Raw genomic sequence first — 20,736 nt, 5'->3', positions numbered from 1 at the left:
ACCAAGTTTCATCGCTTTATCCATCTTTGGTAATGAATTATCGCACTTTTTCGGTTTTTCGATATTTTCGATATCGAAAAAGTGGACGTGGTTATAGTCCGATATTGTTCATTTTAAATAGCGATATGAGATGAGTGCTCAGGAATATACATACCAAATTTCATCAAGATACCTCAAAATTTACTCAAGTTATCGTGTTAACGGACAGACGGACCGACGGATGGACGGACGGACATGGCTCAATCAAATTTTTTTTCGATCCTAATGATTTTACTACATGGAAGTCTATATCTATCTCGATTCCTTTATACCTGTAGAACCAACCGTTATCCAATCAAAGTTAATATACTCTGTGAGCTCTGCTCAACTGAGTATAAAAATCACGATCACTATAATGACAACCAAACAGCTCTTTCCCAGCATTGTAAAACTTTGGGAAACTCTCCAGATTTTGATGATGTAAAAATTTTACAACAGGAATCACATTACAATAAACGGTACATTTTAGATATGTTGTATATTATCGGCACTCACAACGAAAATCGCATGAATTTCAAGGCCGACACTGACGATGGAGTTGCCCACGCATACAGACAGCTGATAACGCAGAACAGTTACCAGAAATGCTGAGAGTGACATCAATTCGTTCTTTATCCTCTTCTTCGCCTTGAATTATACTTATTTATATGGAAGATTCTCTTATATATATATATGTACATATGCATTTTAGCATTTCATGTGTTGTTGTTTGTATCAAATTTTGTTTACAATAGCGGTGTTTCCTTTTGTTTGTTTACCTTTTTTGTGTTCATATTCCTCTGTTCTTAACTTTAAATATTAAGTTAGTGGACTGGGTGAAGTCAAGAATATAGGTATATGATTATATACTTTTGTGCAATTTGGTTTTATGTGTTTATTTATTAATATTATAACAAAGTTTTTCAGTCCTGAAGATGATTTCAAATTGAAATCGAAATATCGACCTAAATATATCACTAAATATATACAACAAGTGTGTGTATTTTATTTAATGGGTGGCCTAGAGCGCGTTTAAGAAATTTAAAATTATTTCAATTCAAAGGCCGAAAAAGCAACAAAAACAATATCAATTATGGAACGGAGAGCACAACGTAACAACAAGAACACGTACAACATCTACGGAAATCTAAAAAACATAAGTATACAACTAAAACCAACAAATGTACGAAACAGTATCAACACAACTTACAACAACATAGCAGGTTGACGGAGTCGATCAAGTTCCTTGTTAGATGTAGAAAGAGTGGGATTATACCAAGCTTCATTAACAATGCCACTAAGAACATCATTTATATCATCAACTGCAACATCAACATTAACAGGATCTCAAATAAAATAACAAATTCAATACCGAATTATTTACAAAAAAAGCTCCTTAACCTTATCATCAAAATTAAGCATGAACTACAGAAGCAGAAAACAAGAGAGGTAAATATATTGAAAAGTAAATTACAAAAAGAACTTTATGTTGAAGATTCGACCATATTTTTCGAAAGTGAGAAAGTTTTGGCACAAAATCTAGCAACAAAAATTAAAAGAATACAAACGAACAAATATGATAAACTTATAGAAAAACAAAAACAATTGCTTAACATAAAAAGCGTACAAGGAAAGGTTTTCCTTTATTTAAAATGATTGCAGATGGCGAAGACTGTATACAGACGATTAAAGACAAAGAACACAGGGGAACAATTTCACGACATTAATACGGGACCACCTCAAAAAAACAGATGTTAGCACGAGAGATAAATTTATATATATATTTCTTAAAAATAACAAAGAGTTGTTGGTTCTTAACGCGGAAAAAGGAAGCGTGACTGTTATTATGGAAAGGCTGATTACGAAGCAAAACTGTAAAGCATAGTCAATGACATTTCAGCGTATCGAGTACTAAAACGGGACCCTACTAACAAACTACAAAACAAAAATAATGAAATTGTGACGGACTTTTCCTTTGACTTTGCAGGGGTTAGCCTCAGTCCGTCCAGGGTTCCTGAAAGAAGAAATTCCTACCGGTCCTTCTAAAAGAATAACCCTGTTTATTTCGTATAAAAACGTTATATAAGTATTTAATAATTTGGGAAAAATTTAAACAACGTGACATCAGGACGGACAAGGCGACAGCTGTTTCGATTATACCTTGTAAATCTCTTCAAAGCCTTTTCTCCCGGGAGTGGGAGTCGAACTCGCACCCCTACGATAGTTGAAATGGTTGTAAACGCATTCAGCTACGTCATGCCTGTTGTGAAGTCTTTCCCAATTGCCTTCTTTTTGCATATTTTAATCTTTTACACATTGCATACTTCGTATGCAATTATGTGTTAAAGCTATGCTTGGTACGGCGGTTTTCAAAGAAACTTTGGTTTTGTTGCTGTTTTCGTTCTATTTATAGAACTACAACGAATTAACCAATTTTGTCTGTTTGTATGATTTTTAATAATCGGGGATTGCCCATATTGCTTTTTTTTTTTTTTTTAAATGTATGAAAACATTTATTTGAAGCAATTTTTTAATTTTATAATTTATTTAATAATTTGGGAAAAATTTAAACAACGTGACATCAGGACGGACAAGGCGACAGCTGTTTCGATTATACCTTGTAAATCTCTTCAAAGCCTTTTCTCCCGGGAGTGGGATTCGAACTCGCACCCCTACGATAGTTGAAATGGTTGTAAATGCATTCAGCTACGTCATGCCTGTTGTGAAGTCTTTCCCAATTGCCTTCTTTTTGCATATTTTAATCTTTTACACATTGCATACTTCGTATGCAATTATGTGTTAAAGCTATGCTTGGTACGGCGGTTTTCAAAGAAACTTTGGTTTTGTTGCTGTTTTCGTTCTATTTATAGAACTACAACGAATTAACCAATTTTGTCTGTTTGTATGATTTTTAATAATCGGGGATTGCCCATATTGCTTTTTTTTTTAAATGTATGAAAACATTTATTTGAAGCAATTTTTTAATTTTATAATTTATTTAATAATTTGGGAAAAATTTAAACAACGTGACATCAGGACGGACAAGGCGACAGCTGTTTCGATTATACCTTGTAAATCTCTTCAAAGCCTTTTCTCCCGGGAGTGGGAGTCGAACTCGCACCCCTACGATAGTTGAAATGGTTGTAAACGCATTCAGCTACGTCATGCCTGTTGTGAAGTCTTTCCCAATGGCCTTCTTTTTGCATATTTTAATCTTTTACACATTGCATACTTCGTATGCAATTATGTGTTAAAGCTATGCTTGGTACGGCGGTTTTCAAAGAAACTTGGGTTTTGTTGCTGTTTTCGTTCTATTTATAGAACTACAACGAATTAACCAATTTTGTCTGTTTGTATGATTTTTAATAATCGGGGATTGCCCATATTGCTTTTTTTTTTAATGTATGAAAACATTTATTTGAAGCAATTTTTTAATTTTATAATTTATTTAATAATTTGGGAAAAATTTAAACAACGTGACATCAGGACGGGCAAGGCGACAGCTGTTTCGATTATACCTTGTAAATCTCTTCAAAGCCTTTTCTCCCGGGAGTGGGAGTCGAACTCGCACCCCTACGATAGTTGAAATGGTTGTAAACGCATTCAGCTACGTCATGCCTGTTGTGAAGTCTTTCCCAATTGCCTTCTTTTTGCATATTTTAATCTTTTACACATTGCATACTTCGTATGCAATTATGTGTTAAAGCTATGCTTGGTACGGCGGTTTTCAAAGAAACTTTGGTTTTGTTGCTGTTTTCGTTCTATTTATAGAACTACAACGAATTAACCAATTTTGTCTGTTTGTATGATTTTTAATAATCGGGGATTGCCCATATTGCTTTTTTTTTATATAAGTATGATTAATAAAAATTCTTTTTCTACTCCTAGCTGATTCCCTTGCTTTGTAAGAGGTGACTGAGGTAATAAAGCCCTCGGCCAACCTCTGCGGTCGAATGGAGTAATAAAGCCTCCAGACGAATATACATTTAGTACAAATGAATTCAAAAACCATCAGGTGTACTCTTGGTCGGTAGTCATAAAACCTACCGACTCGTATGCCTGTCTCCTAATCTCTGAATTTTAATGCGAACTGGTCGCCCTTATATACTAATTTTTGCACGCAGGTAAACGGTTATTTTATAATAACAACTTTTAACTAATAGTATTAACAATATAAAACAACTGTTATTCCGGTGAATATTTCCTTCCCATGAATTTCCATGCACCATAATGCTCCTTATTGAATACAATGCCTTTGTACTTGCTCATACCGTGCTTTCCAGCCGTTACTATAACTATTGTGTGTTTGTATATTTGTTTGTGATCACCTGATTCTAATGTTGTGTTTTGCTTTGCCAAATGCTTCTGCCTTCTGTAGTATGGCGTGCGTTGGTGTGTTGTATGCTAGTGCCTAAATATGTATAGCGAAATTTCTATTAGTAGCGGCGCTTAGTTTGGCGACTTGCTGCTGATCTCCGTTCACTTAAGTTATTATGTATGTTGTATTTGTAGCTGGATGTATTGGATTTTGAGATTGCAAATGGTTGGCTGACCGCTGCATTTTTATGTTTTGTGCGTATCTACCTTCCTTCCAAATATTCAATGCATGTTAGGGTGATCCTATATTTAAAATTTATGTTTGCGAAAATGTAAATATTTTGCTTGCGTGTAAAAGTGCGCAAGTCTAATTTGTTCTTTAATTTAATAATTATCAATTCAATGGACAACAGAATATATGTATTTAGAGTATAATTCATAAAGGTATACATATGTATATTTCTGGTGCTTCATATAAAATGTATAAGTGATAAATTCAAATATTATTATAAATTTCAAGTTATTTCAAAATGTATGTTCTTTAGAAAAAATGTATGGATATGTGTATGTTGTAAAGATACAAAGTCCTCAGCTCTTGGGGTCCTCACACTCCCCCCTTACCTGTCGCAATGAGACCCACCGTCACCAGGTCGGCGCGCGTGATTCGTACGCGGAAGTGGTGTTCGCCCATGCTGCTTCGTCGTCGCTGGCCATCAGGCTCAATATGTCGCTGTTTTTGTCGTTGAGGTTGCCGTTGACCCCGCTGGCCTTACAGCTTAATATTCTGCTGTAGTCGTTGTGGTTGAAGCTGCCGTTGACCTCGCTGGCCTTGCGGCTTAATATTTCGCTGTCGTCGTTGGTTGTTGGCGTTTCGCTGCCCTTCCCGTCGGCGGTATTTGTGATACCAATCTATAAAATAAATGAAAAATTTGTGGATTTTCCTTAGGGTCTTCCCACCGTGTATGGTGGATTTTAAAAAGAAACGTGTTATATCATGCGCATAGTTAAAGAGTATATTTATGGGATATTTTTGTAATTGTGGTTAGAGTTTACCGAGCTTTTAGTTGTTGATTCGACTTCCGGGTACTTCCTGATATGAAATTTCTTCGTGTATGATTTGACACTGTCTCGGTTGGGTATGTCCGTTACTACCGATTTCATCCGGATTGAAGTAAAATCTTACAAAATAGTCTGTAATTCCGCAGTTGTCTCGGGGTGTGTGTTCGTTTAAGGCTGCCATAGCGAACTGCCTTCCCAGGTGTAATCTTGATCCATGTGCCGGTTCTCTGGCGATCTGTAATTTGTTTTCTGGAAATATTCGTACCTGATTCTCCGCAATATTTTGTACTTTACCGTCTCTGTATGCCATCAGCTGTTGACTTGTACCTTGGTTCTCTCCGTGTTGTCTCTCGGTCTCGATCTCGCAAATGGCTACCTCGCTGTTCTTTCTCTGTTGTTCTACCTCGGGATTGTTGTTTGCTGTTCGATTTGACGTTGTTGACGCAGTTTGATCTTCACTAGCGTCCTTCTTGTATCTCTGTTTATGACTTTGCCTCCTGGATTCGTTGTTGTCGGCGGCGTCGGCTGCGTGGTATGCTTTCAGCTCACTTAGGTGGGCTGTCCTCCTCCTTCCTCTGAAGACTTTATCCAGATCTACGATCACTGGTGACACAAAGTTCGTTACCCGGTGAGGTCCACTGTACCTGGGCGCTAGTTTGGCTGCAAAGTTATCCGCCGCTTTTGACAGCTGATGTTCCTTTACCAGCACTAGGTCGCCTATCGCCGGTCGCCATTTCCTTCGTCTTAAGTTGTAATACTTCGCTTGCTCCATAGATGCTCTCTCTTGCTTCCATCGTACCATCTCGAATATTTCTTTCATCCTCGTTGACTTCTCTCCTGGGTTCGCTAATTTCTCACCTGTACCAAATGTCTGCTCATCGTAAAGGCTGTTGGGGATTATCGGTTCCCTCCCTTGTGCTATGTATGCTGGACTGTAACCTGTCGATTCACATACAGTTGTATTCAATGCCAGCGTTATCTCTAGTAACAACTCATCCCATGTCTTCTGTTCTTTTCCCGTAAATTGTGCTATCATCTTCTTGATGTTCCTGTTTGCCCTCTCTGTCGGGTTCTCCTGCGGTGTGTACGGTGCCGTTAATTGGTGTTTCACGCCAAGTTCCTCTAAAAATCTCTTAAAACGTCTGCTGATAAACTGTGCTCCGTTGTCCGTAATAAATACTTTTGGGACGCCGAACCGTGCCAAAATCCTCTCTCGAAATCCTCTTATTAAAATTTCGTTCGTGCCTTGCTGATTGGTACTACCTCTACCCATTTTGAAAATTTGTCTAGGAAGACTAATGCCATCGTGTTGCCATGCTTCGATCGTGGCATTGGACCAACAAAGTCTGCACAGACTGTTGCCCAAGGCTCCTCTGAAATCTTCGTTAGCATCTTACCCGCGGCTGGCTGTTGACTCGGTTTGTATATTTGACATGTGTGACATTGCTGTACGTACTTCCTTATATCCCTGAACATTCCTGGCCAGTAATAACGTGTTGTTGCTCTTGCTATCGATTTTCGGATGCCCATATGCCCTGCGCTCGGTGTGTCGTGAATCTCCTCTAGCACTCTGCGTCTCTGTTGAGTCGGCACACATAGCTTCCATGGCACTGCATCTTCGCCATCCACCTGACTTCCTATGCGTCTGTACAATTTTCCATCCTCGATAACGTACTCTGGGAATTTCTCCGGGGCCTTTCTTATATCTTCCATCTTTGCTTTAAGCCACTTACACTCGGCTTTTCCGTCGTCCATCTTCAACGTACCCAACTGCTCGTCCATCGGTTGCCTTTATAATGCATCTGCCACAACGCTCAACTTTCCTTTTCGATACTATACATCAAATGAGTATTGCTGTAGTTCCAGCGCCCATCTCGCAATCCGACCAGTCGGACTCTCTATCGCATTCAACCATTTCAACGCTAGGTGATCTGTTATTACTGTAAACGTGTATCCTTCTACGTATGGCCTCATCTTTCGTATTTCCGAGACTATTGCCAAACACTCCTTTTCTGTCGGTGAGTAGTTCATCTCTGCCTTGTTTAACCTGCGGCTTGCGTATGCTATTACTCGCTATTCGTCGCTTGAACCTTGCGTAATAAGTACTGCACCAAGACCAAAATCACTTGCATCCGTCTGCAAACTAAACTTCCTTGAGAAATCTGGACAAGCGAGTACCAGTGCTTGCGTCAGTGCTGCCTTAAGTGCTTCGAATGCTGATTGCTTCTCTTCAGACCACCTCCACTTACTTTCTTTCTTAAATATCGATGTTAACGGCTGTGCGACCTGTGAGAAATCCGGCACGAATCTTCTATACCCCGACACGACTCCTAGAAATCGTCGTAACTCTCGTATATTCCTCGGTGGTTCCAGTTCTTTGATGGCTGCTATCTTGTCTAGGTCGGTATGGATGCCTTCCTCGCTAACGATATGACCTAGATATTTTAACCTTTTCTTAAAAAACTCACATTTTTCCGGGTTTATCCTCAGGTTCGCTCTATGCAGCCTTCGAAATACTTCTGTTAAATGTGCAATGTGCTCTTCTAATGTTTTGCTTGTAATGATAACATCGTCAAGATAAGCAAACGCGTATGGTTCCAATTCTGGTCCTATGACACGATCAAGTGCTCTCTGGAAAGTTGCTGGGGCTGAGTGCAAGCCAAATGGCAGTACCCTCCATTGGTATAGTCCACGCCCAGGTACTGTGAATACGGTGTATTTCTTGCTGCTTGCTTTCATAGGGATTTGCCAATATCCATTTTTCAAGTCGAGGCTACTGATAAATCTGGCGCTTCTTAATTTGTCCAAGATATGTTGTATACGTGGTAAAGGGTATGCGTCTGGTACTGTTCTTGCGTTTAGTTGACGGTAGTCTACGCAGAGTCTCCATTTGCCATTATTCTTCTTTGCCAAAACTATGGGTGCGCTGTGCGGGCTATTCGATGGTTCGATGCAACCTTTTTCGATCAGCTCGTCGACTTCCTTGTTGATAATTTCTTGCATTTTCGGATTCCTCGGATAGTACCTTTGCTTAATTGGACGGTCGTTCCTCATAACTATTTTGTGTGTGGCCACGTTGGATACTCCTGACATCTTTGCAAATACCTGTAATTCCTGGCTCAGAAATTTACTCACCGCGTCTTCTGTCTTGCTAGTTGCTATCGCCGCCATTGGGTTGTGTTCCTTGAAATCTTCGCTATTTGCTTCGAACATAGTTGTACATATCACTACCTCTTGCTTCCATTCGTCTACTCTCAACGTTATTTCTTGACCACCATATCTCATCTCAAAGTTTACCTTCGCCAGATAGTCCGTGCCAATTACCACCTCATCGCCCAGTCCCGGTAGGATTAGCATCTCGTTCCTCTGTACTTTATCACCCATTCTTAGTTCTGCATCTACCGCTTCTTTGACTATTATTGGTCAGCCGTCCCCCATTCTTACTCGCGTCTTTACTTCCTTGAATTTGCCAGATTTTAATCTTTTCGACATTGCATCACTTATAAAGCTCCTCATCGCTCCCATGTCAATCGCTGCTACCGCTTCTTCTGCGTTCACATACGTTGTAACCAATATGCGGTCGTTTGTGTATTTGAACATGTCTGATTTCTCCGAGGTTGTACTTCCGAAGACCCCATCCCTCGGTTCCAATGTGGTCTCTGGTCGTTTCCCTGTGGCTTCCTACAACAATCACGAGGGAGCACACCTATCTTACCACATGTCCAGCAAAATTCTCTTCTTATGCCTCGGCACCCGTATGAAAAGTGACCGCCTCTCCCGCATCGTCTGCAGGCCGTTCTTGTATCTACATATTCTTCTTGTGGCTCTGACCTCTGCTGTTGTTGGACTTCTACTCGCTCCTCCTGTCTTTGTTCTGCTTGGAGACACTGGTACTTACCTTCTTGATGCCGTGGTATGAATGGCCTTGTGGTTGGTCGCATTGATTCCCTGTCAGGAGTAATATTTTCATAGTCTTGAGCTAAACTTACCAGCTCCTCAAGATTGCTGACTTCGCTTCGCTTTACATATAGTTGGTACTCTCTGCGCGAGTTTCTGTAGATGCGGGTTAGTTTCTGCTCCTCGGTGTAGCCCGCGTGACGCATGAGTCCTTGGAATACTAAGACATAATCTTTAAATAGCTCACCTTGTCGTACGCGCATTCTAATTAGTGTTGGGAACTATCGAATGAAAACTATCGAGTTATTCGATAGTTCCCTAATTTTCATTCATTCGATAGTCATTTGAAATTCGTTCATTACTATTTTTTCGAATTACTAGTTTTAGGTATGAATGATTCGTTCACTACTATTTTTTCGAGTTACTAGTTTTAGGTATGAATGATTCGTTCATTACTATTTTTTCGAATTACTAGTTTTAGGTATGAATAATTCGTTCACTACTATTTTTTCGAGTTACTAGTTTTATATATGAACGATTCGTTCATTACTATTTTATCGAACTACTAGTTTTTGGTGTGAATGTTTCGCTCATTACTATTTCTTCGAATCGTTCGTTCTATTTAAATTTTTGCTGTGCATATATCAGTGTTAAAAAGATATTAAAATAAATTTAACATACGTCAACCTAATCGACAAACGTTTTAAGCGTGGTAATTATTAAATATTTTTAACTGAGGAAGTGATTTTAACGATTTAATTTGTGTAGATATTTATAATGCGGCCTGGATTAAAGAGATCTTCCGTTTGGGAGTTTTTTACCAAAAATGGCAATGAAGTTAAATGCCATATATGCAAAAGAATTTTAAAATTTTCTGGCAACACATCAAATTTAAATAACCATCTACGCCGTAAGCATCCGTCTTCCTCAGAACATAGGAATCTAACTTCAGGAGAAATAGCGTCAGTAATTTCAGAAGAGGAACGTAGTTCCACTTCTCTTTCGTCAACTACTGCAGGGAGTGCAGCACGCAGTTCGTTAACAGTACCTACCGAAGACATTTCCAATAGTGGATGTTTGAGAAGGACTGTTCAAACAAAATTATTTGTTACCAGCACACGTTCTGAGCTCTCAGAGCAAGAAAAAAATAATATTGATGAATCTCTTTTAAAGATGATTACAAAAGACTTGCAGCCGCTTTCCATCGTTGACAATGTAGGATTTGTAGAATATACAAAAAAGCTTCAGCCATTATATTCCTTGCCAAACAGAAAAGTTTTATCAAATACAATGCTACCTTTTAAATACAATGAAGTAAGAAAGAAACTGCATGACTTGCTCAACATTGTAACACATATTTCAGTTACAACTGATATGCGGACTTCTGATAGTCAAAAATCTTTTTTGTCAGTTACTAGTCATTTCGTTCGGGATAACAAAATGATTTCTGCAGTTTTATCAACAAAGGAAATTTTAGGAAATCATACCTCCCAAAATATAGCTACAGAATTGAAGTTAATATTTGATGAGTGGTCCGTTTTTGACAAAATAGTTACTGTAGTAAGTGATAACGGAGCTAATATTAAAAAGGCTATAATTGAAATGCTACAGAAGCACCACCACCCATGTGCAGCGCATACATTAAATTTATGTGTAATTGATGCCATCAAAGCTGTTCCACAAGTTACTGTGCTCATAAACAAGTGTCGTGCCATAGTCACTTACTAACCATAGTTCTCAAGCGACGGAAAAATTAAAAAATATGCAAAAGCAAATGGGCGTTACTGAACTGAGGTTAAAACAAGATGTCCCTACCCGGTGGAATTCCACCCTTATAATGATGGAGCGCATATGCTTGGTAAAAGAACCACTCTCTGCCATAATAACTTCTTTACCAAATGCTCCTGATTTCCTCAATTCATCAGAATGGGAAACATTGTTGGACTACACTAATCTTTTCAAGCCCGTAGAGGCCATGACAATCGAGTTGTCAGGAGAAAATTATCCCACGATGTCACTGGTAGTGCCCCTAATCAGAGGTCTTCAATACGCAGTACGAAATCGCAAAATGAAAACTGTAGAGGGAGAAAGTTTGAAGAGCAGATTGTTAGAGGTGGTTTGGAGACGATTAGGGCAGTTGGAGTCTGACAAAATGTGCGCCAAATCAACATTCCTAGATCCCAGGTTTAAAAAAATTGAGTTCGGTAATGAAATTAATGCAAATAATACAACAAAATGGCTAGTGGAAGAAGTAACTTCCCTAATACGGCAACAAAACACAAGTGTTTCTACCAACACCCCAAGAGAAGTATCGGTCGATAAAAGCGAAGTATCTCTCTGGGACCTTCTCGATGAAAAAGTTGATGAAGCAAAAACAATTTGTCAAAACGCGCCCAATGTGAATGCAAATATTCAGTTGGAGCATTATCTAAGGCAAAATTTTGTTGATCGCTCAAATAATCCCCTAGACTATTGGAATCGTAGCCAGTCAACATTTCCGGAACTATATATGCTTTCGAAAAAATATTTATGTATACCCGCAACATCGGTTCCGTCAGAACGAGTTTTCTCGAAAGCAGGGAAAATAATTAACGACAGGAGAAACCGACTTAAAGGAGATAAACTAGATATGATAATATTTTTGAACAGCAATTTAAACACTGAAGGTATTTTTCATGTCAACTCGATGTACGTACTTGTATTATTTACTTTACAATCAATTTTTTTAGGGGTTTAATAACACAATAAGTTGCAATCTCTGCGGCGAAAATTTAATATAGACCCTCATGCACTATCCGATTTGGCTAGAACAACTATAGCGACTTTTAGTATTTAAGTGCTTGAAATATTTGTTTTATGTTTCTTTTATAAGTGAAATTTAATGTGCAATTTTTATATTAATTAAATGTGACCTGAATTTTGAAAAAAAAAAAAAACAGTAGCTTATGTATAAGTTAAGGCAATCAATAATGCCTCTGAAACATATTTGAATAATACAGATAAAAATCCATTTTAAGTAACCTTCTTTCCTCTTGTTGTTGTTGTTGTAGAGGCATAAAATCTCCCCACAGGTTTGGGGGAGATCAAAAAACTCTGTGGGTTACGAACCAAGGTCATTTGCATATCATTCATGCGCTTTGCATAACATGTAACAAAGGCATTTAAATTGAATATTTTCATTATTTACTTCAAACACAATTTACACCATTTTAGTCATATTTAACGTTTTTGTTACGTTCCAATGTAGCGTGATCCAAATACGGATAGAAATTTAACATACAAATGCAACAACAAATTGATCCATATGCTTCACATTGTTGTCGCTTGGCATGTTAAATCTCTAGCCGTATCTGGATCACGTTTCATTGGAACACGACGTTTTTTGTCTTATATAGGTTTGTTCTTTAGCTACCCCGAGGGGTAACTAAAACAGCTTCTGGCAAGCTAAAGAACAAATCAAATGAATGAATGAATGAATGAAAAAATTCGTTCGATAGTTAAAATCATTCAGTAACTAACTATCGATAGTTGAATTCATTCGATAGTTCTCAACACTAATTCTAAATTCATCTTCCAATTGCTCTAAGTATCGGGAGCTTAGAAAGAACTTCAGGAAGTCCTTCTTGAAGGCGTCCCACTCCTGCCAATGCCGGTTGTTATTCCTGTACCATACCAATGTTTTGCCCTTCAATAACTCCGGCAGCGCTTTTGGAATTGTGTTTCGGTTGATTTCATACCCAGCTGCTAGCTCCTCCACTCTTTCGATGAATCCTAGGGGATCTTTGCCTCCGTCGTACTTTAATCCCCACTTCCTTACTCTGTCCATGGTCGTTCTATATGTACCAGGCTTTTGAATATAATTTGTGGTTGCGTACGTACCAGGCTGCTGAATAAATCCTATCATTTCTTTGTGAATTTAGTTCGCTGCTCGTCTTTGATGCTTGTGGATTTGTTAACCGCGCATGCCGAATCGCCAACTCTGTGAATCGATCCCGTAAGTTCTCGTTATCCTTCTCCTCTTGGATGAATGTCGCCAATCGTTTTCTTAGTTCGTCAACCGTTCCGCCATCCTCTAGCCCAAATTCCGTGCTGTAGGCTACCAGATCCTCTCGAGTGAGATAGTATATCCACGATACCTTTACCATTGTTTTGCTTTATATCTTCGTCGTATTGACCCAGAAGTGTGTGAATCTTGTTTCCCTCTTCGTTTCTGAAGCTCTGAAAGTATATCTTAAAATTTGATTTGTTTAACCTGCTCGGGCGCCTCAGTCCGTCCAGGGTTCCCGAAAGTAGAAATTCCTACCGGTCCTTCTAAAAGAATAACCCTGTTTATTTCGTATAAAAACGTTATAAAAGTATTTATTTAATAAAAATTCTATTTCTACTCCTAGCTGATTCCCTTGCTTTGTAAGAGGTGACTGAGGTAATAAAGCCCTCGGCCAACCTCTGCGGTCGAATGGAGTAATAAAGCCTCCAGGCGAATATGCTTTTGGTACAAATGAAGTCAAAAACCTTCAGGTGTACTCTTGGTCGGTAGTCATAAAACGTACCGACTCGTATGCCTGTCTCCTAATCTCTGAATTTAAATGCGAACTCGTCGCCCTTATATACTAGTTTTTGCACGCAGGCAAACGGTTATTTTATAATACCAACTTTTAACTAATAATATAAACAATATAAAATAACTGTTATTCTTTGAATATTTCCTTCCCATGAATTTCCATGCACCATAATGCTCCTTATTGAATACAATGCCTTTGTACTTGCTCATACCGTGCTTTCCAGCCGTTGCTATAACTATTGTGTGTTTGTATATTTGTTTGTGATCAGCTGATTCTAATGTTGTGTTTTGCTTTGCCCAATGCTTCTGCCTTCTGTAGTATGGCGTGTGTTGGTGTGTTGTATGCTAGTGCGTAAATATGTTTAGCGAAATTTCTATTAGTAGCGGCGCTTAGTTTGGCGACTTGCTGCTGATCTCCGTTCACTTAAATTATTATGTATGTTGTATTTGTAGCTGGATGTATTGGATTTTGAGATTGCAAAGGGTTGGTTGACCGCTGTATTTTTATGTTTTGTGCGTATCTACCTTCCTTCCAAATATTCAATGCATGTTAGGGTGATCCTATATTAAAAATTTATGTTTGCGAAAATGTAAATATTTTGCTTGCGTGCAAAAGTGCGCAAGTATAATGTGTTCTTTAATTTAATAATTATCAATTCAATGGACAACAGAATATATGTATTTAGGGTATAATTCATAAAGGTATACATATGTATATTTGTGGTGCTTCATATAAAATGTATAAGTGATAAATTCAAATATTATTATAAATTTCAAGTTATTTCAAAATGTATGTTCTTTAGAAAAAATGTATGGATATGTGTTTGTTGTGAGGATACAAAGTCCTCGGCTTTGGGGTCCTCACAAAATTGTTGATAAACTATTTAATAATAAATTGATAGATATGAAAGAAAGATATCGTCTTTTGAGTAGGACAACTAATGCACCGAGATTGTATGGCCTTCCGGAGGTTCATAAAGAAAGTATTCTCCTGAGACCGATATGTTCGTCTATTAATCCTCCTTCGTACAATTTATGCAAATTTGTTGTGAATATTTTAGAGAATATAACAAAAACCTCAAAATATAATGTTAAAGATGCGATTGACTTCAAGAATAAAATTCAGAACTCATATATATTTGACGACGATAGCCTGGTATCGTTTGATGTGGTCTCATTATTCCCCAGCATCCCGGTAGATCATGCTTTAGAAATCATTGCGTCAAAATGGAATATTATCAAAATGCACACAAATTTAACCAAAGAACTTTTTATAGAAGTGGTACGGTTTTGTATCAAAGAAAATAGATATTTTAAGTTTAATAACAAGGTTTACGAACAACGTGCGGTAATGCCTATGGGGTCGCCCGCATCGTCGGTTATAGCAGACATCGTAATGGAAGAATAACTATGCAAATTTGAAGAAAAATCACCCCATCAACCGCGCCTTCCCAGTAAATATGTAGAGGATATTTTGCTATTGGGCGAACTGACGCGATAGAGGCAATGCTTGCCGAACTAAATGCCTACAACAAGTCCATAAAATTTACAGTAGAAGTTGAGAGTGATGGACAGTTACCCTTTCTGGACACACTCGTTGTAAGAAAAGATAACATCCTTACATTTGATTGGTATAAAAAACCCACAGAGTCCGGGAGATTATTGAATTTTTATTTCAAACATGACAAAGCAACAATAGTTAACACGGCAAGAAATTTTATAAGAAGAGTCCTCTCAATCAGTGATGAGATGTACCACGCGAAAAATAAAGAAATAATAAGAAATATCCTAGTAAATAATTAATTTCCCACTCATCTAATTAATCGGTACATACGTGATCGTTTCGAACCGAGTAAAAACAGAATAATTACGCACGAAAGGATATATAAATCAACCAAACAAGATAAGTCATATATAAATCGGCAATTTTCGTACATGGCCTATCTAACAGAATCAAATATTCAAATCTATACGACAGGGAAAAATTTCAAATTGCCTTCAAATATCACACTTTGCAACAAATATATAGCAACACGAAGAGTAAGATCGGGAAATACGATAAATCCGACGGTATATATACAATTAAATGCAACGGTGACGGATCCCAGGTACCTTGCCCTAAGGTATATATTGGGAACACTAAATCCAGAATAAAAACGAGGATTTCCGCGCACAAATCCAATATTAAAAATCGCGATCACTATAATGACAACCAAACAGCTCTTTCCCAGCATTGTAAAACTTTGCGACACTCTCCAGATTTTGATGATGTAAAAATTTTACAACAGGAATCACATTAAAATAAACGCTACATTTTAGAGATCGCATGAATTTCAAGTCCGACATTGACGGTGGAGTTGCCCACGCATACAGACAGCTGATAACGCAGAACAGTAACCAGAAATTCTGAGAGTGACATACATTCGTTTTTTATCCTCATCTTCGCCTTGTATTATACTTATTTATATGGAAGATTCTCTTATACATATATATGTACATATGCATTTTAGCATTTTATGTGTTGTTTGTATCAAATTTAGTTTACCATAGCGGTGTTTCCTATTGTTTGTTTACCTTTTTTGTGTTCATATTCCTCTGTTCTTAACTTTAAATATTAAGTTAGTCGACTGGGTGAAGTCAAGAATGTAGGTATATGATTATATACTTTTGTGCAATTTGGTTTTATGTGTTTATTTATTAATATTATAACAACATTTTTCAATCCTGAAGATGATTTCAAATTGAAATCGAAATATCGACCTAAATATATCACTAAATATATACAACAAGTGTGTGTATTTTATTTAATGTGCAGCCTAGAGCTCGTTTAAGAAATTTAAAATTATTTCAATTCAAAGGCCGAAAAAGCAGTAAAAACAATACTAAAAAAAGTAATTAAATAATAAATTAAATGATGACTTAACTCTTCTGTGCCTTTTAGATTTTTCTAAGGCCTTCGAATTTCCAAATCATAATTTACTCTTAAAAAACTTAAGCTTATTTTCGGATTTTCCGACAGTTCTATTAGGCTCATGGCCAGTTCCCTTCAGGCATAACCCAAAAGGTGAAAGTTAACAGTACATCCTCTATGCCTTGTTAAGTTGAGACCGGTGTACCAGAAGGTTCAGTCCTTGGCCCGCTATTGTTTGTTCCTTATATTAATGATGTATTTTCTGTGTAAATATGCTAATGTGTATGCATATTCTGACGACATTCAGTTGTACCTGTCGAGTTGTGTTAGGCTTGTCGAGGATTTGTGTTTTAGGATAAATATGATCTGCCTGCGATTTCTCTCTGGGCTCTTGAAAATAGTCTTTGTCTGAATGTATCCAAATCCTTCGTGTTACCTATAAGCAATGGTGTTGTACATGTAGAAGATATTCCTGAGCTTATTATTGGTGTCATTGCCCTCAAGTTTACGCGAAAAATAAAAAATTTCGGAATTATTGTCGATTGTACGTTAAGCTGTTCTGACCATGTAAACAAAGTTCTTAGTAATGTCTACGTGATTCTGCGCCGATTAAAACTGTCATCATTGTACACACATCTTAATACTATGTTCAAACAGAAAAATTAATTGAGGCATTTCGATTTAGATTGAGTGGTGTTCATGCAACTCAATTTAGCTTACGCAATAGTAATTTGACAGTTGGTAGTGGTTTGAATTTAAAATTTATTTGTGAAAAAAGTAATAATTTTAAAAATATGGAAAATTCTAAACGTGTGTTTTTTTTTAAAGCCACATAATCAAGTTTGGATTCACGGTTGGCTTTTAGAACTTCAAATTTACCCACCGCTTACGTTGTTCGCCGTCATTTTTAACAAAACATTGATTTATTTTATTATTATTTGATGTTTGTTACTTTGACGTTTGGGTTTTTTCTTAAAACTGACTTTTAAATCCATGCAATAAACACACTTTACAAGGTTGCATTTGCAGTTTGAAACAATTTATAACAATTTATTTATGATAATATATATATATATATATATATATATATATATATTGTCAGGGTGGGTGTTCCCCACGTTTGGGCGTCTGCAAGATATGCGCTACCTTGGACCGCTCGTGATGTATTGGGTGGGGTGGCCTTCATGGAAAAACACCAGGTTGATGTTGTTGTCACCTCCATGGCGTCTTGTCCACCACCCAAGACAACATGGTCCATAATTGAGCTGATTTCAGTCGAGTTTACAGGCCTTTCTGTTTTATAGGTCTTCAGACACATCAGTGATTCCGAGACAAATAGCTTCGATGATGTATCTTTGGATGCAGTAACAAACAGAATACCATTTCTATTCATCTGCATATCGTTTATAAGAGCGGTATGATCATTTACTGAATTAATCTCCCGACCACCTTTCCGTATATCCCAAATATAAATTTGGCCATTTTCGTGCCCTGTGATTATTGTTTCATCCAAGTGTCCCCACAGCATAGATGTGATTTTAGATGACAGCATTGGTATACGTAGTATTGGGCTTTGCTCGGCAGTGCTTTCATCTGCTGTGCAAGCATCAATCGCGAACATTTCTGGATTTTGTCCCATAGCTTTATCCGTGGAGTGGGCCGATTGTTTGCCAGAGGCGCTGAAGCCGCATTTTCACGCCGACGACTTTGCAGGTATGGATGCAATTGCAACACCATGTTCTGCATCTCATGTTTTGTTGTTGGCATTAATGGTTGCATTGTGCATTATTATCCTATATATTTTATGTGGGGTTTGTTTTCTTTTAATGCCGTGGTCTGCGCCGTGAAATGTTAAAACAAATGACAGCAAAAACTTTCTCACCACAGGGAAGTTAAAAGCTCAGAAGGTTGCCATATGACGAAATGTAGGTACGGTGGGCTAATGCTTAGGAAAAGGATGGATATAGGGAGACATGTTCGTTGTTGGCTGGAATGTAAAACAATAGAAACGGCAACTAGAAACGGTGTTGCTGTTTAGCTATTGCCTATATAAAGGGGTTAGTTACCATTAAAGGAGGAGAATAGATGTGTCATTAAAGTTGAGAATGTCGGCTGTGCTCAGGACCGCATAAAGGTTTTATTAATTTATATATATACATATATCCCTGGCGCGAGGTCCAGAAAGGGCAAAATCGTACAGTTTGTTTTTTTTTGTGTTCAAAATGTATGTACGGCGGGGCAAAACACCCACAAAGAAACCCGCGTTCGTCCGAAAAAAAAATCAATTTTGAGGCCAGAGGCCTAGGATCTCAGGCAGCACGAAAACTATATAGTTTTCTGTTATTAGTTGGCTAACGTGCATGATGGATGTGGAATAGCAGTTGTACGCAGGAACAGAAGTTAAACCTTGTTGAACACCCCGTCGATAAACAAAAGCTTTTGGTCTGCGCCAGGAAAATTTTTCGGAAATCTACCACCATCGCTTTTCACCAGCATACAGGCACACAACAGTGCCTCTAAAACCACGTGAGGTGAAGGCAGCAAAATTATTGTAAAAAGTTTTTGGTTGGTGTAACCCAACAAGCAAATGAAGGCAGTTTCTTTTAAGATATAAAAAAATATATATATGTATACGTATTGTATTAATTAATTTTGTAATTTTTGGTATTTGGTCGGGCACACAAAATCATCAAACCAGGGTTCCAAAATCGCAATAGTTCCTTATTGCTGAAATATCCAGCTGCCCCAAATATCCATCCGAAGAGAGCTCTTTTAGGTAGGCTGTAGGATTTGGGTGTTGTATTAAAAGTAGTGCTCATCTTGAGCTAGGCGAAGGGTTTGGTTTTTTTTGTGCTGACACAGAAGAAAACAAACGATTGTAATATTTTATATAAGTTTTCTTTTGCATGACCATGGGTGTAATTCTTTTTGCCTTGACAGAACTCATGATGAATAACTCACATAAAGAGAATCCGTTGAAGAAATTTTAAAATAATAAATATATATATATATGCTGTAAGATTGTCAAATCCACTTATACATATGTGTTATGCGTAGGCATTCGAGATTAAATATAAATGTCTGTTTAATTTATAATTGTAAAGAGATAAATAGGGTTTGCTGATTTAATCGGTTGGGGATGGGGATGATGGCAAAAGGGTAATTAGTTTGGAATCGCGAGGAACAAAGGTAAGAAAGGGGACCTGCTGAACTCCGAAATTAACGAGCGGTCCAAGGTAGGGTGGGCTTCTGGTGGGATGTATGGAGGCGTATGGGGATGATGAATGTAACATCCGCCTCGCATCAATGTGGTCAAAGGGTTGAGGATCCCGCCTTTAAACTGAGCTAGCTGGGGGACAATTCCACATTGATCGCGCCAAGGGGCGGACGCACTTTCAAGTTGTACGTTACAATTATTTATTATGGCGCCCAAACAAAAGAAAATGGTGTCATGTAGTATATGATGCACAACCGGAAGTAAGAAACTTAGTATATACATGTATTTATAACACCTAAACTAAAACATAGGGTACAACACCTGCGCCTTAGCTTGAAATTGGTGCCCACTAATGAGCAAACATTCCGTGGATTTTTACCATCTAATCCGGCGAAAAGGATCAAAGCTCACTCTCTCAAAATAAATATTTCAAGCTAAAGGTAAAGTCACCAGATACACAATCATGGAACTAAACGGGTCTGCCTCTGTGTGCCCATCAGCCCATATTGGTGACTTGGAAGTGGTGTTACTTTCAGGAACCCAATCGCACCGATACGGAAAGATGGAATAACATGGGTAGATCTTATCAATAGCCCAGAGATGACATAGCCAAACCAAGAAGGTCAGGCCATTCGCATCTAAGTAAATTTTTCAATTAATTTTTTTTGCTTTTTTTTAAATACAACACAATCTACATAAATTTTTTTGTGTTAAATTCAGGAGGATTGGAAATCCTTTTTTTAAGTTATGAAATAA

The 20,736-nt window shown here is 37.7% G+C and overlaps 1 protein-coding gene and 1 pseudogene across 17 annotated transcripts in view; both read right to left on the bottom strand.

Moving 5' to 3' along the window:
- rho-5 (rhomboid-5) overlaps nt 1-20,736 on the bottom strand; it is a 1,371,034-nt gene that overhangs the window by 948,237 nt on the left and 402,061 nt on the right. The window lies entirely within an intron of this gene.
- LOC137235196 (eukaryotic translation initiation factor 3 subunit I-like) lies at nt 1,156-18,857 on the bottom strand (annotated as a pseudogene).

Source organism: Eurosta solidaginis, chromosome X (assembly GCF_040869045.1).
Source record: "Eurosta solidaginis isolate ZX-2024a chromosome X, ASM4086904v1, whole genome shotgun sequence".
Classification (NCBI taxonomy): Eukaryota; Metazoa; Arthropoda; class Insecta; order Diptera; family Tephritidae; genus Eurosta; species Eurosta solidaginis.
The sequence above is the reverse complement of the archived record's forward strand: the minus strand, read 5'-3'. Positions and strand labels throughout refer to the sequence as shown.